This window comes from Gambusia affinis, linkage group LG09 (genome assembly GCF_019740435.1).
Source record: "Gambusia affinis linkage group LG09, SWU_Gaff_1.0, whole genome shotgun sequence".
Classification (NCBI taxonomy): Eukaryota; Metazoa; Chordata; class Actinopteri; order Cyprinodontiformes; family Poeciliidae; genus Gambusia; species Gambusia affinis.
The window spans coordinates 6,023,206-6,035,327 of NC_057876.1; the positions used below are offsets into that span (position 1 = coordinate 6,023,206).

The window sequence follows — 12,122 nt, forward strand, 5'->3', positions numbered from 1 at the left end:
AATCTGCGGCCCAGTCATCATCAAACTTGATTTGAAGCCCAAATTAAAAATAAATGGACCCTCATCCAGGATGTTGAAAGACTCCTGTGCCTGCCCTGTGTTGGACCAAATCACCAGTCAGCTGCCTCACCTCTAAGCTTTTCATCTCTTCCCCGTCTTTTAATGTCACCCACATTAAAGACTTTTCTGGATTGATAAATGTTTTATTAGCACTCGCTCACTATATTTATTTTTTATTTTTTTTGAAGGGTAAATACAAAGAGGAAGTGAGGGAAAATTTGATATCTCCGTCTCCCTGTAGCCTCCATCTCCATCTCTGTCAGTCCACACGGTGACCCTCCTCATCTTCATTCGTCCCTAAACGCCTCTTCTCTTTCATTCAGTCTCTCTCTTTTCCCATCACCATATCTCCCTTTACTGGAAACCAGCTCTTGGTTCATTAAAGTCATGTATGAGTAAAAAAAAAAAATGTAGGCTCAAGTTTCAGCACCTCATATAAGCATTAAGAAAACCTAATTTTGGCTTTCAGCTGCAGCACTGCAGCAACAATCGCCCCATAGGTGAACAAGTATCTTTTATTAAATTTTCAAGCAGCTCAAATATGTTTAAGGGCGCGGAGGACCTGCTGGTTGCACTTTGGATTCCTCTGCTGCTCTGCTGAATCCTCCTACATTTAGCCTGAGGCTTCTGGATGATGGCGTTTCCTGTGCTGGTAATGGCTGCCTGTCCTGTGGGGAGGCGTGTTGCGCTCCCCGCCTCGCGGCACCCCTCGGCTCTGCTGCTGATTGCTGCCCCTCCCTGGATATGTGGGTCAGGTTACGTGGGCCGCAGCGTGACACTGACTTCCACCAACTCTCTTGTACGAAAAGCCCACGTCAGAGACACAACAGCGTTCACGACGCTCAGACACTCACAGGGCGTTTTGTTACGACTCGTACCGCAGCGGAGCTCCTCCGGCCGTCAGAACCGCATTAACTCTTTGTGGCGTCGATTCAACAAGGCGTCAGAACCAATCCTCGGCTGTTTCTGGTCCATATTCACATACGGACGATATGGACTTAATTATTTATCGCGATTTCTTGGGGAACTGTTCTGATAACGATAAAAATGATAAGAGCGATTTATTGTTTTTTGTTGTTTTTTTTCTTTATGGTTGTGACTTCATCACACAGCAATCAGAGCCCCACAAACTCAAATACTGTTCTTTACAAAGATGCTTGTTTTTAGGTCTGTCACAAAAACACGTTTCTGAACATAAATTGTCCCAAAATGTCTTTGTTAAAAATTATGTAGCTTTATGTTATTAATACTCAGGTTTAATCAGTAATACTTTTATTACAAATTTATGTCAGATCATGATTTCTTGGTTAATGTCAAGTTGTCATAAAGACATTTTGAATAATGTCAACTTTGTATTAAAAGTGTCATGATTTACTGAATGACACTTTATGACAACAGTCATAAATATTCATGAAGACTTACTCATGTTCATGACAGGTTGTTATATCATGTTTATGACGCCGTCATGACAGTCTTATTCACAACCCAGCAAATAAAAGTGTTACCGAATTTATTATGAAAACGTTTAAATCAATATGCTTTAAGGAATGTATCACGATAAACGATAAATGCCCAGTCGTGTGTTTGCATGATATTCTCTCTGAGCAGATCCATGATGTCAATATTCCCTTCTGCCACATCCCAGAGGCGCTCTATTGGATTGAGATCTGATGACTCTAGAGGCCAGTAGAGGACAGGAAATTCATTGTCATGATGAAGACACCAGTAAGCCCTCCAGCCCCAACACACACACACAATACACCACAACCAGGCTTATCCATCGACATGAGGCAGCAGGAATCAATGCTTTCACGTCATTTACCTCATATTCTGACCTTACCCTGGAGACTCATCGGACCAGGCAACGTTTTTCCCAATCTGTTATTCTCCGATTCTGGGGAGCCCGTGTGAATCGTTAGCCTTAGTTTCCGTCTGCCTCAGGGTTCAAAACCTCATACTCTGTTGTAAAGAGTTTGTGAATTTGAGCAACTGTTGCCTGCGTTTCATTTTGGCCCAGTCTACCCATTCTGCTCTGATTTCTGACCTCTGACACCAACGGGCCACAGCGTCAGTCATGCCCTCCTGGACTGGAAGCTGTCCAGCTTGTTAACAAGTAGCCTGTGGGCTACTGGTGTTGTCTATGTTCAAAAGTGGGTAGTACATGTTACATTCATTTGAGTAACTTTTTTTGTAAAAAAAAAAAAGAATAGTTTTAGAGTAGAGTTTTTTTAGAAAAATTTTTTTCTAATCTATTGGTACATAGATTCATTTTGTCCCCCTGTTAAACTCGTCTGGAGTCGGGGTTGGACACCAACTGCTCAATGGAGATTTTCTCTGCCATCATCTGTGGCTATGCTAACTAGCCTTAGCATTTGTAGCAGACGTATACATCTCTAAATGTATTAAGTTGCCACTATGTTATTGGATTTTTCAATTTTGTGTTAACAAGCGACAGGTGTTTTATCTAAAAGTTGCTGGACAGCGACTCTTGATGACCGGAGTTAAATATAACTCTGACCTCTTTCAGTTCATGTTGCATGCTGGGTAATTGGTGTAAGAAACAGCTAATCTGAATAGCCGCAGGGTTGGGTGTTCATCTGATAATTTTTGCTGTACTTCGTCTTCGTCAACACTGACACCAACTCATACAAAGGAACGATAAATCGCTCCTTCCAGCGAGCCAAAACCGTAACACATCCTGTAACAGTGATTCAGGGTTATTGGCAAAATCCAAAAATGTCTCAGAGATAAGAAAGAAATCAAAAGAAGTTAGTGGTTTGGAGGTTGAGAAAATAGTTTTGCTGGACGTTTCAGGGAGAATCTAAAGCAGCACATAAAAACAGTTTTAGGGAATTTTAGTTTGTCCAGCATTGCCTGGATTTATCACAGTGACTACAAACCAATGGGAAAAGAACAAGTCTGACTGAAGAGATCCAACTCCGACTGCACAAAGACCAGAACGCAGAAATGAACTAAGAAACGCACAGGAATGAACGCACGGCAACACCGTGCCAGCAACGATGCACCCAGAGGACGGAATGATATACGGCCAGACCTGATGCACATAAATGAACACGAGGAAACGATGAAAACACAAATGGCAACAAAAACCCAAACAGACAGAATTGTGACATTTAACTTTCTCACATGTTTTCTCCTCCATAACAGAGCTGCAGAATCAAAATAATTCGACCTTTCTGCTGGCAGAAGAAAAAAACAAATGCAATGGACTCATAAAACTAACTTAAATTGTAATAAACGTATGAAAATATGTAAATAGCATGACTGAAACTGCGGCGGCTGAATTCACTTAATTACTGTATTTAAGTGAAACCGATGGAAAAATGAAAGTTTTCACTATTAGCGTCACACGATGAAAAACATTTTAATTTTTAATTTTTTAATCAAACTTCTACTTCTAAGGTCAGCAGAGACTAATTATTATTTTCAATGTGACATTCTTTCATGATAAATTTCATTTTACTTCAGAAGAATAAGGCAGAGGCGTGACAAAGAAAGCATAATTACTGCTGGGAAACACATCAAACATGGGAAGGTTAGGGCCTTGGAAAAAAATGAAGACATCAATTTTTAACAGTTGGTTAATGCACGCGTCTATGATCTACTAAGGTAGCTATCAGCGAGTAAAAACATTTCCACAGGGCTCACAGGATTCATTTGAACCCACTGAGGCTTTTTTTTATTTTTTTATCATCCCCCCCATCTTCACAATCATGATTGGATTTTAGATTTCTGGGTTTTATTTTTCCATCTTTTCCCAAACAATGGAACGTAATATTGAAGAAAACCAAACACGGTTTGTATAAAAATGTGATTCAGACCAAGGAGCAGCAAGCAAACATAATCCTATACACCAAAGAATAGCATATACTTTCTACCAAATGTGTTACATCCCAGTGCACTAAATAGAGATAAATGACCACCATGATGTCTCACAGCAGGATCACAGAACTGAGTGTATGGTTTTACTTCATCGTTTCAACCATCAAGCATTGAGTCAGATTTACAGATTTTTAAACTATTTATTTGACTGAAATTCAACATAAAGCTACGTATTACTGTCAAAGAACTTCAGGCGCTACATAAAACATTTCACTGAATCGCTAACTAATTGGAAAGGACACACATGTTCACGTTCAAAGCTACGGATTAAGAGAGACCCTGGAACAAAGCCTTTCTGAACTCTGCATGTGATTTTTATTTTACTAGAGCTTAAAAACATGCTAAATTGCAACCCAATGAAAAAGCGTTCAAAATCAATCTGGCAACAGGCACATGCAACATTTGGTAAGATATCATATTTTAGCTAATGTGGGTTCGAAGGCTCTGCATGCTAATTACATATTTGATGAGCTGAACGGACTCTTGTGGTGCGTTCACACCAAAAGCGTTACTCGCATCAAAAACGCATCTGACGCTTCCAGTTTGACGCATGGGCACTTTTGGTGCGTTCACACCAAACGAGTTTTGAGCGTCGGTCGCATCTGGTTTACATTCAAAGTGTATGTGGAGCGTTGGACACGCTCGGCGCGTAAAAACGCTCCGAGCGGTTCAGATCTCGCCACGCAGACTCTCCGAACTTTGAATGTAAACAAGACGCGACTCACGCTCAAAACGTGCTTGGTGTGAACGCACCATCACTGCCTGAAATCCCCAAACCTCATGGGTCCAATCTAAAATGGTGGCAGAATGGTGGCAAACTCCTCATACAGTTGTTAGAGGAGTTTGTTTGGTGTTAGATGTTGGGAATTAGTAACTGTGTTACTAAATAACTCCTAGCTTGCGCAAAGGTAGATTTTACCACGTTCTCTATAACTGGGATAACAGGTAACATGTTGACTATTTAAAGCTACTCCTCAATACTAAACTTTTAAACAAACAAGCAATCAAGACTAGCCCTGTCAGGTCAATAATGGATCTGGATCATTTCAGCTCCAACGCTGTTCAGTTGTGTAAAAACTAATGAAGCAAAATCAAAACTCGGCGTCGCAGGCGGAGAGATCAGGTAATGAATAAATAATTACTGTTGGTCTACCTGATCATTACGAGTGCTCCCATCTGCTTCTCGATGTCAAAGAGAAAACCAGCCCCGTGATAAACTGCAGCCACATTGCACATGAATAGACAAGCAACAAAGACGTGTCACAAATTGCACTGATTGTTATTCCGCCGAAGAGAAACACAACAGATGCAGCCGCAGGGAGTGATGCCAAGAGTGCAAAAGAACAAAGGGACATGTAAGGAATAATCATTCACCAAATGTAATCACAACAAACAAATTCAGAGCAGCCTGTTAAAGAGTCATCACTGGAAAAAGCTGCAGCATGGCGCACAGGGAACCCCTGAAATTACCCACCATATTGGATCGCTGGTGGAGTAATTGTCCAAAACCTCAGTGAACTCCCAAAATGATAACATTTATCTAAAATCATGAGGAAAGCTACAGAAGCTTTTCTTTTGTGCAGTAATAAAAGTTTGAGATTTAGGGATTAAGTCTGCTAAAAAAACAACTAAATAAAAATAAGAAGAGTTAACTATGCTACAAATACACGTTTTCACTAAATGCATTTTAAAAACATTATTTTTCTCACCTGTTTCTTAAACAAACAAAAGAAAAATATTATTGAGTTAGAGTTAAATTTAATATCAACATACATACATGGTTGTTTTAATGCTGCTGGACAAATATCTGCCAAGATCAACTGACTTTGGTGCAGTTTTTTTTTTGGTCATGCAGCCTGATGCATGTCAATGTGGCATTTTCATTAATTGAATTTGTTCTTGTTAAAATAATAATTACGTCGTAAAAAGGTTGATGTTGTAAAATACATTTTTAAATAATGAAAAAAAACTACTCTTGTGTTTTGTCTCATATGAAGAAGGGAAAACAATTAAATTTTTCTATTAATTAATTAATCTTGCTTCTAACTCCTCTTTTATTCATTCCCGGCTAGTAAACTAATTTTTTCCTCCACATCTGTTTATGAAAGGTGTGAGCGATGCGTCCTTCAGAGTTTGTTCCTGACAAACCAGCAAAACGAAACCTTTTTGAAGAGCATGTTCTTTTTGGTGATGTTTGAAAAGTTCTCATCTCTGAGAAATTAAGCTTCCATTTTGTAACATCCTGCGTTAATTACTGGAAAATATGCAGTAGTTTTGTTAAATTAGATTGAACATTCACACACTTTCAAAATATTTCAAACCAAATATTTCCTCCCCCCCATTTTTTTATAGCCTTTATAAATAAAGATGTTTCGCTGTCGTTCATAACTGGCTTCACCAGCAACCGTTAGCTGGATGTAAAATCAAAATAAATTTTTTCTCATCAGTGAAGTTTCCATCTTAACTATTTTCAGCAGCTGTGATCACAGTTCTGCTAATGCGCTAATAGTGGAGCTAATTTTTTATGGCGTGTTGTGGCATTTTGCCAACTTTGAAAACACACATTTAGCTTCTGCTAAATAAATTTTTCGGATAATTTATTTATCTGGAAAAATAAATAAATTTTTTTGTTGTATTTTACAATAAATACAATAAAAACGCGTAGCGTTTACGTAGCGTAGCGCTACGTAAATTAGCTGCAACGGGAAACAGTGGTTAGCTACTGGCTCACTACACGCCATGTGGCATGCCAGACTGTCTCAGTGGCGAGAAGCTAAATATAGCATTGTGTAACTCTGCAGCCTTACATTGTTTTCAGCTGGAGCGCTTTAGCTTTAGTTTCCTCTAAATACCATGTCGGTTTAGCGTTTTAACTCTCTTAGCGTTAGCAAAACAACCATTCATAAACAGAACTTTAGGGTTTGCGCAGCTAACTTTTTAGCTACCTGAGAGCTGCCTGTCCAGCTATAGATTCTTATTCAGGAAGAGATAAAGAAATTAAATGGCATTAAGTTAGTTAAAGCTGAAACGATTAATCTGACTAATTGCGATGAATAGATTATAGAACTAATAGTCAACTAATTTAGTACTTAATTAATCGTTAACTAGAGTATACAGACTTTTAAAAAAAGGGCCAGTTGCTGAAAGAACAGCACAGTCAGTCAGAGCAGTAAAATTAAGTCAGACCAGTACATAAATATATATATTTAGTATTCAAGTTAAATAAATATGTTGTACCTTAAACTCCTCTAGTGACATATTGTTGTTTTGCCCGGCTGAAATTCGGTTGAAAAAGAAAAAGGCACCTTTTGCTTTCCAATGATTAATCGGTTCCATTTTAGGAAACAATCCTTTAGGAATCATCTGTTCCTAATATCTTTCAATGTATTTTTCAATTTTGTATAGAAAAGGCCAAACAAATCTGCAGAATGGGCCATTTTTTTATCCGATTATCACCAGAATAATGGATAGATTAATCGATAACTAAAGTAATTGTTAGTTGCAACCCTAAAGTTAGCTGCAGTTTATAAAATTGACACAAAGTGTTACAAGTTTTTAGACACTACGCCTTTAAATACATATAGAAACTTTTAATTTTTACCATCCTTCTTGCTGTCAGAGTAAGTAAGCTACATTACAGTAGAGCTGTTACGTCACAGCGAATCATAAACATTTATAAAAGCTCACTGATGACACATAAACCAGCAATGCTCCAGTTTTGTGATGTTATCAGGTGATACATTGGGACAACGCAGGCTGAAAACAAACGGGCCGCATCCCGCAGGAAAGCAGAAAATGTGTTGCATGTATAAATCATGTTTAGCCTCTGATATTGCTGCTGATCTTGTCAAACACACCCTAGGCAAGATAAACCGCTAAAAAATAAATAAAGAAATAAAAACATCAGAAAGTAAACTGCCGTTTTCAACCAGGAGTTTTTCCACTTCCCTGGAAGGAATTTCAAGAAGCGGGAGCACGTTTCCACCTGAGAAGAACATTACAGAAGCCTCTCCAGCTCTGATCACAAATTCACAGAGTGGAGAAACTTAAGAGACGCGTCGACAGCCTCCAGGCTCGCACCGCGAGAGCCCCAGTTCACGTCTCACTGGGGGGGCTCGTCACTTTTCTGTCTGTATTAAGTAACTCAAGCAGAGCAGATCGCATGCATACAGAAACAAGCCAACACACACACACATATATACACATATATATATATATATATAGATATATATATATAGGTGTTCAGAGACACCCACACACACTTGTACGGTTGTTGTGTTGCTCCGGTCGGCGGTCACACAGTCTGTGCTGAGTCTTGCAGTCAGACTCCAGGGAGGAAATGTGGCTCAGGCAGCAATCGGTGCCTGATCTGGTGGTGACACGGCCATTCCACGCCGCGAGAACCCGAGGCTCGTGCAGCCATTTGATATTTACCGAGATAACTCTGACAATTTACTCAGAACCAAGAAACTCTCTCCTAATGTCGCGACTGGAACAGCAAACCCACAATTCAGCGACGCGTCCATTTCCCGAAGTGTCCCGCCACTCTCACAGCATCGGCGTGCCACATATGCTCCAATTTGTTCCAGCTAACTGGAGCACAAAATGTAAAAATATGTCCTTCTCAGGTCAATGCCAACTCCGGAGAGCCAGAACAGGAACGTCCAACATTTACTGCTGTCAGTAAACCTCCACCAACAGGAGAGGAAACGCGCTATATGTGCTCTGAAACAACGCAGAGCGTTTTATTGGGAACACAAGCCCGGTCCGTTTCATATTTTTTAATCAGGAAAAGACCGGAAAAGGCTGTCGCCACACAGTGCCACACAGAGCAGATGGACGGAGGGATAGATAGATACAACATTTGAACGGTGAGATAAGAAATAAGTCAGGAAATGGACTTTTAAAAATAAAACATATTTCTTTAGAACAAATCTACAGAATGCAAAGTTGCATTTTCCTGTGTCTTCCTGGCAGCAGCCAGTCACTGCGTGTTGCTTTGTTTCGCTACATTTAGTGCAAGACCTTCAATCTCCCAATCTGGCCAATAAAACCTGGAGGTCAAATTCTAGATTTACTGCATTTCAACCCTTGATATAGGTTAAATCTGTAAAATCTGATACACATTTTAAATTGTACGCCACTCACTAGGAATACCAAAGTTATATTGTGCATTCCTACTACTAACTTTCTCTGTAGCACATTGTATACTCCTATAGTAGGGCTGAAAAACCTATCACAAAATAAGCTCTTCATTCGATATCAAAAATTATTGATATTCTTTTGTCTTTTACATATTAGTAAAAACAACCAAACTGGTGGTGTTACCTTCCCTGCTTTAGCCACAGTTTTCACTCCACACCGTTGTTTTATTTCATTTTTAGGCAGTTATGAGGCATGCTGGCAAAATATTAAACTGCTACTGAGCAAGTAGCTCAACAGGTCGTTGCTAGGTAACCAAAGAGTGAATTGCTAGGTAACCAAAGAATGAGTGAGTGAGTTGATTCCGCCAAGCTTCCTTAGCTGGCCGTGAGACAGTGAGCGGCTAAAGTCTTTCTTCTGCCTACATCTCCCAGAATGCTGTGCGGCTCCGGATCAGAGTACACTGAAAGGATTGAATATTCGATCAGGTGCATTATCTACTGATATTGATCACGTGTCTACTGTGATATATGCTGCTATTGATTCATGTTGAATGTCTTCTCAACAGCTGAACATAGCAGGGTCTAAAAGTCTAATCTCACAACCCACCACATCACATGCCAGGCAGTTTTTATGCTGCGAAGCTGAATGGTTGAGCTCAAATCTCGCCGTAACTTTAATCAAGTTATTTTATCACCAAAATCTCACCAAAACTTTGGGAACAAACCACAATAAAAAAGGAACAAAAGAGGAGTGCGCTCCAAGCAGAATGAAAAGCCTTTAATGGGCTGAAATGGACGAAGCCAAACAGAAGATGCTGCCGGGCAGGAAACCCAGGAAAACATAAGAAAGCAAGGATCCAAAAATAATCAAGAGATTGGCAACGGGGCTGAAAATACAGGTGGTGAGGCACACAGAGAGCTGGCAGGAAGAGGAGGGAAAATGTGCAGGATGTATATAGTGAGGAGTAGCAGGTGTGACAATCACAAGGACCAGTTGTGCTGGGAGGACAGAAACCCAAACCAGGCTGAGGAACAAACTGAGACACAAAAACAAGCAAATGTGTCGCCATGACGCATTTCAAAGATATAAAGCAACAACTGAAAGGCAAAAAGGTCAACAATTACAGAAGAAGTCAAAGAAAAAAAATCAACACACATCACCAGAGACGCGTCAAACAAAGTGTTTTCAGCAGACATTTTAATTTCCCTTTGGGATCAATAAAGTATTTTTGAATTTGAATTGAGTCAAATAATTAAAAATCAAGACACCAAAAGAATCACAATCGTTCAAAATTCACCTTGAAAAAAAGAAATCTGTACAATCCATTAAAATCCTGATTGGTGCAAATCTACACAACACAATAAAACCTGGACAATGATCGACTCCAACATGAACGTATTCATGTTGGAGGGATCGATGCGGCCAGTGAGACGGAGCCGTGGATAGTCTCCAGGTCTAATATAGTTGACACATCCTGTAGTTACCAGGAGTTTGTTTGTGGATCTTTTGGCCCCAATTTGTCATCGCCGTTTTATGCCACCTGCCATAAAATGGCATTAATTTTCTTTTCAGCGTCTCATCAAAGGTTGCAACTTTAAAACAGTGAATCTGACGTGAATTCAACAGTTTGTCTGGCATAATAGCCAGGAAACAAAACCTCAAGGCAGTAATCACACAAAGTATTTCCCAGTGTTGTCAAGTTCTCTTGCCAGCTTGTACCGACTCCATGATGAGACGTCCTACTTTCCTGCTTTACACTCCAGCCCTATCCGATCCGTAGCAACGACTAATGAAGAAACAAAAAGCAAAAGCATTGTACAAAAATCAAATTCTGAGCAATATCACCGCAGAGGTTTCAGCGCATCTAAGGGCAGAGAGCAGGACTCGGCCTGCTTCGCTTGGCAAAGCCAGGCTCGCAGACACAGAAGGTGAGGCTGATAACTATGCCGAATGCCAAAAAAGATGAATGGAAATCGTTCAATATTCAGAGGGCATAGCCCGTTGCCAAACGCATGAGAATATTGTGGATCCAGGCCATAAATGAGCTCCAATGGGAGCAGAAGTCTCTGCAGGGCCTAAAAATACAAACCCTGATACCGTGTTACAAGAATTTATTCCTTGGAGCTACGCGACCAAAGGAGACGTTCCGTATGTGTGAGGATGCATACAGATTGGTCTGAGACTGGGATTCTCACTGAGATTTGGTCCCACAGAGAAATCACCTAGTAGTTGTTTTTTTGTTGTTGTTTTTTTAGTTTTTCATATCCATACACCAATAGGTCATGACCCTAGCAGTGTCGGCCACAGTTCTGAACTGAACGGCTGTTAATCTTGTCTGATATTTTACAGATTGTGTCATTTAAAAGTGGGTCATCTTAAAACACAAACTGCTTCACGTGTAGGCAGTAGAACAAAAAACCAGACCTGGGTCAAAGAACCAGGCCTGATCAGGGGGCGACTGTAGTCGTCGTGTGATCGGAAGGTTGTAGGTTCGATGCCAGCTTCCTCCTGCCACATGTCAATGTGCCCCTGGGCAAGGCACTAAAACCCAAACTGCCAACCGATCTGTGTATGGGTGTATAAATGTGTGAACGCGACTCTAGCGCCGTCTTTCTCCCCTAGTGGTCCGCGAGGCACTGCATGGAAACGGCGGCTCATTTGCCGTGACTTGAGCTCAAAGTGCGTCGCTACAGCTAGCTTACCAAAGCTGTTAAAACTAATAATGGAAAACTGGCTTAAGAGCGGGTTGCTCAAAAGAAAAGCTGCAGATACAGGTGGAAAGAAAACAACTCCAGGAATATTACGTGATCAGAGAAAGCTGCTGAGTGTTGACGTGTCGTTCACTAGTGACTGGATTCCTTTGAACGGCTCTATGAGATGAGCGGTAGGACTCGACTATTTTTCATGACTTTGCTTGGTAATGTAACCCTAACCATTTATTTAATTAGAAATTATGAAATTAAATTAATTAAACACAATAGATAAATGCAAATGCTAGAAATGGGTTAATTATT

General features: G+C 40.2%; 1 protein-coding gene and 1 long non-coding RNA gene across 2 annotated transcripts in view; one reads left to right on the forward strand and one right to left on the reverse strand.

The window, feature by feature from the left end:
* Positions 1–12,122, reverse strand: part of gpc3 (glypican 3) — a 147,561-nt gene that overhangs the window by 87,002 nt on the left and 48,437 nt on the right. The gene's annotated exons all lie outside the window — the stretch shown is intronic.
* On the forward strand, positions 9,501–10,347 carry LOC122837245. Its single transcript, XR_006371736.1, has 2 exons — positions 9,501–9,593; positions 9,674–10,347. It is a non-coding gene; the product is annotated as an uncharacterized LOC122837245 (long non-coding RNA).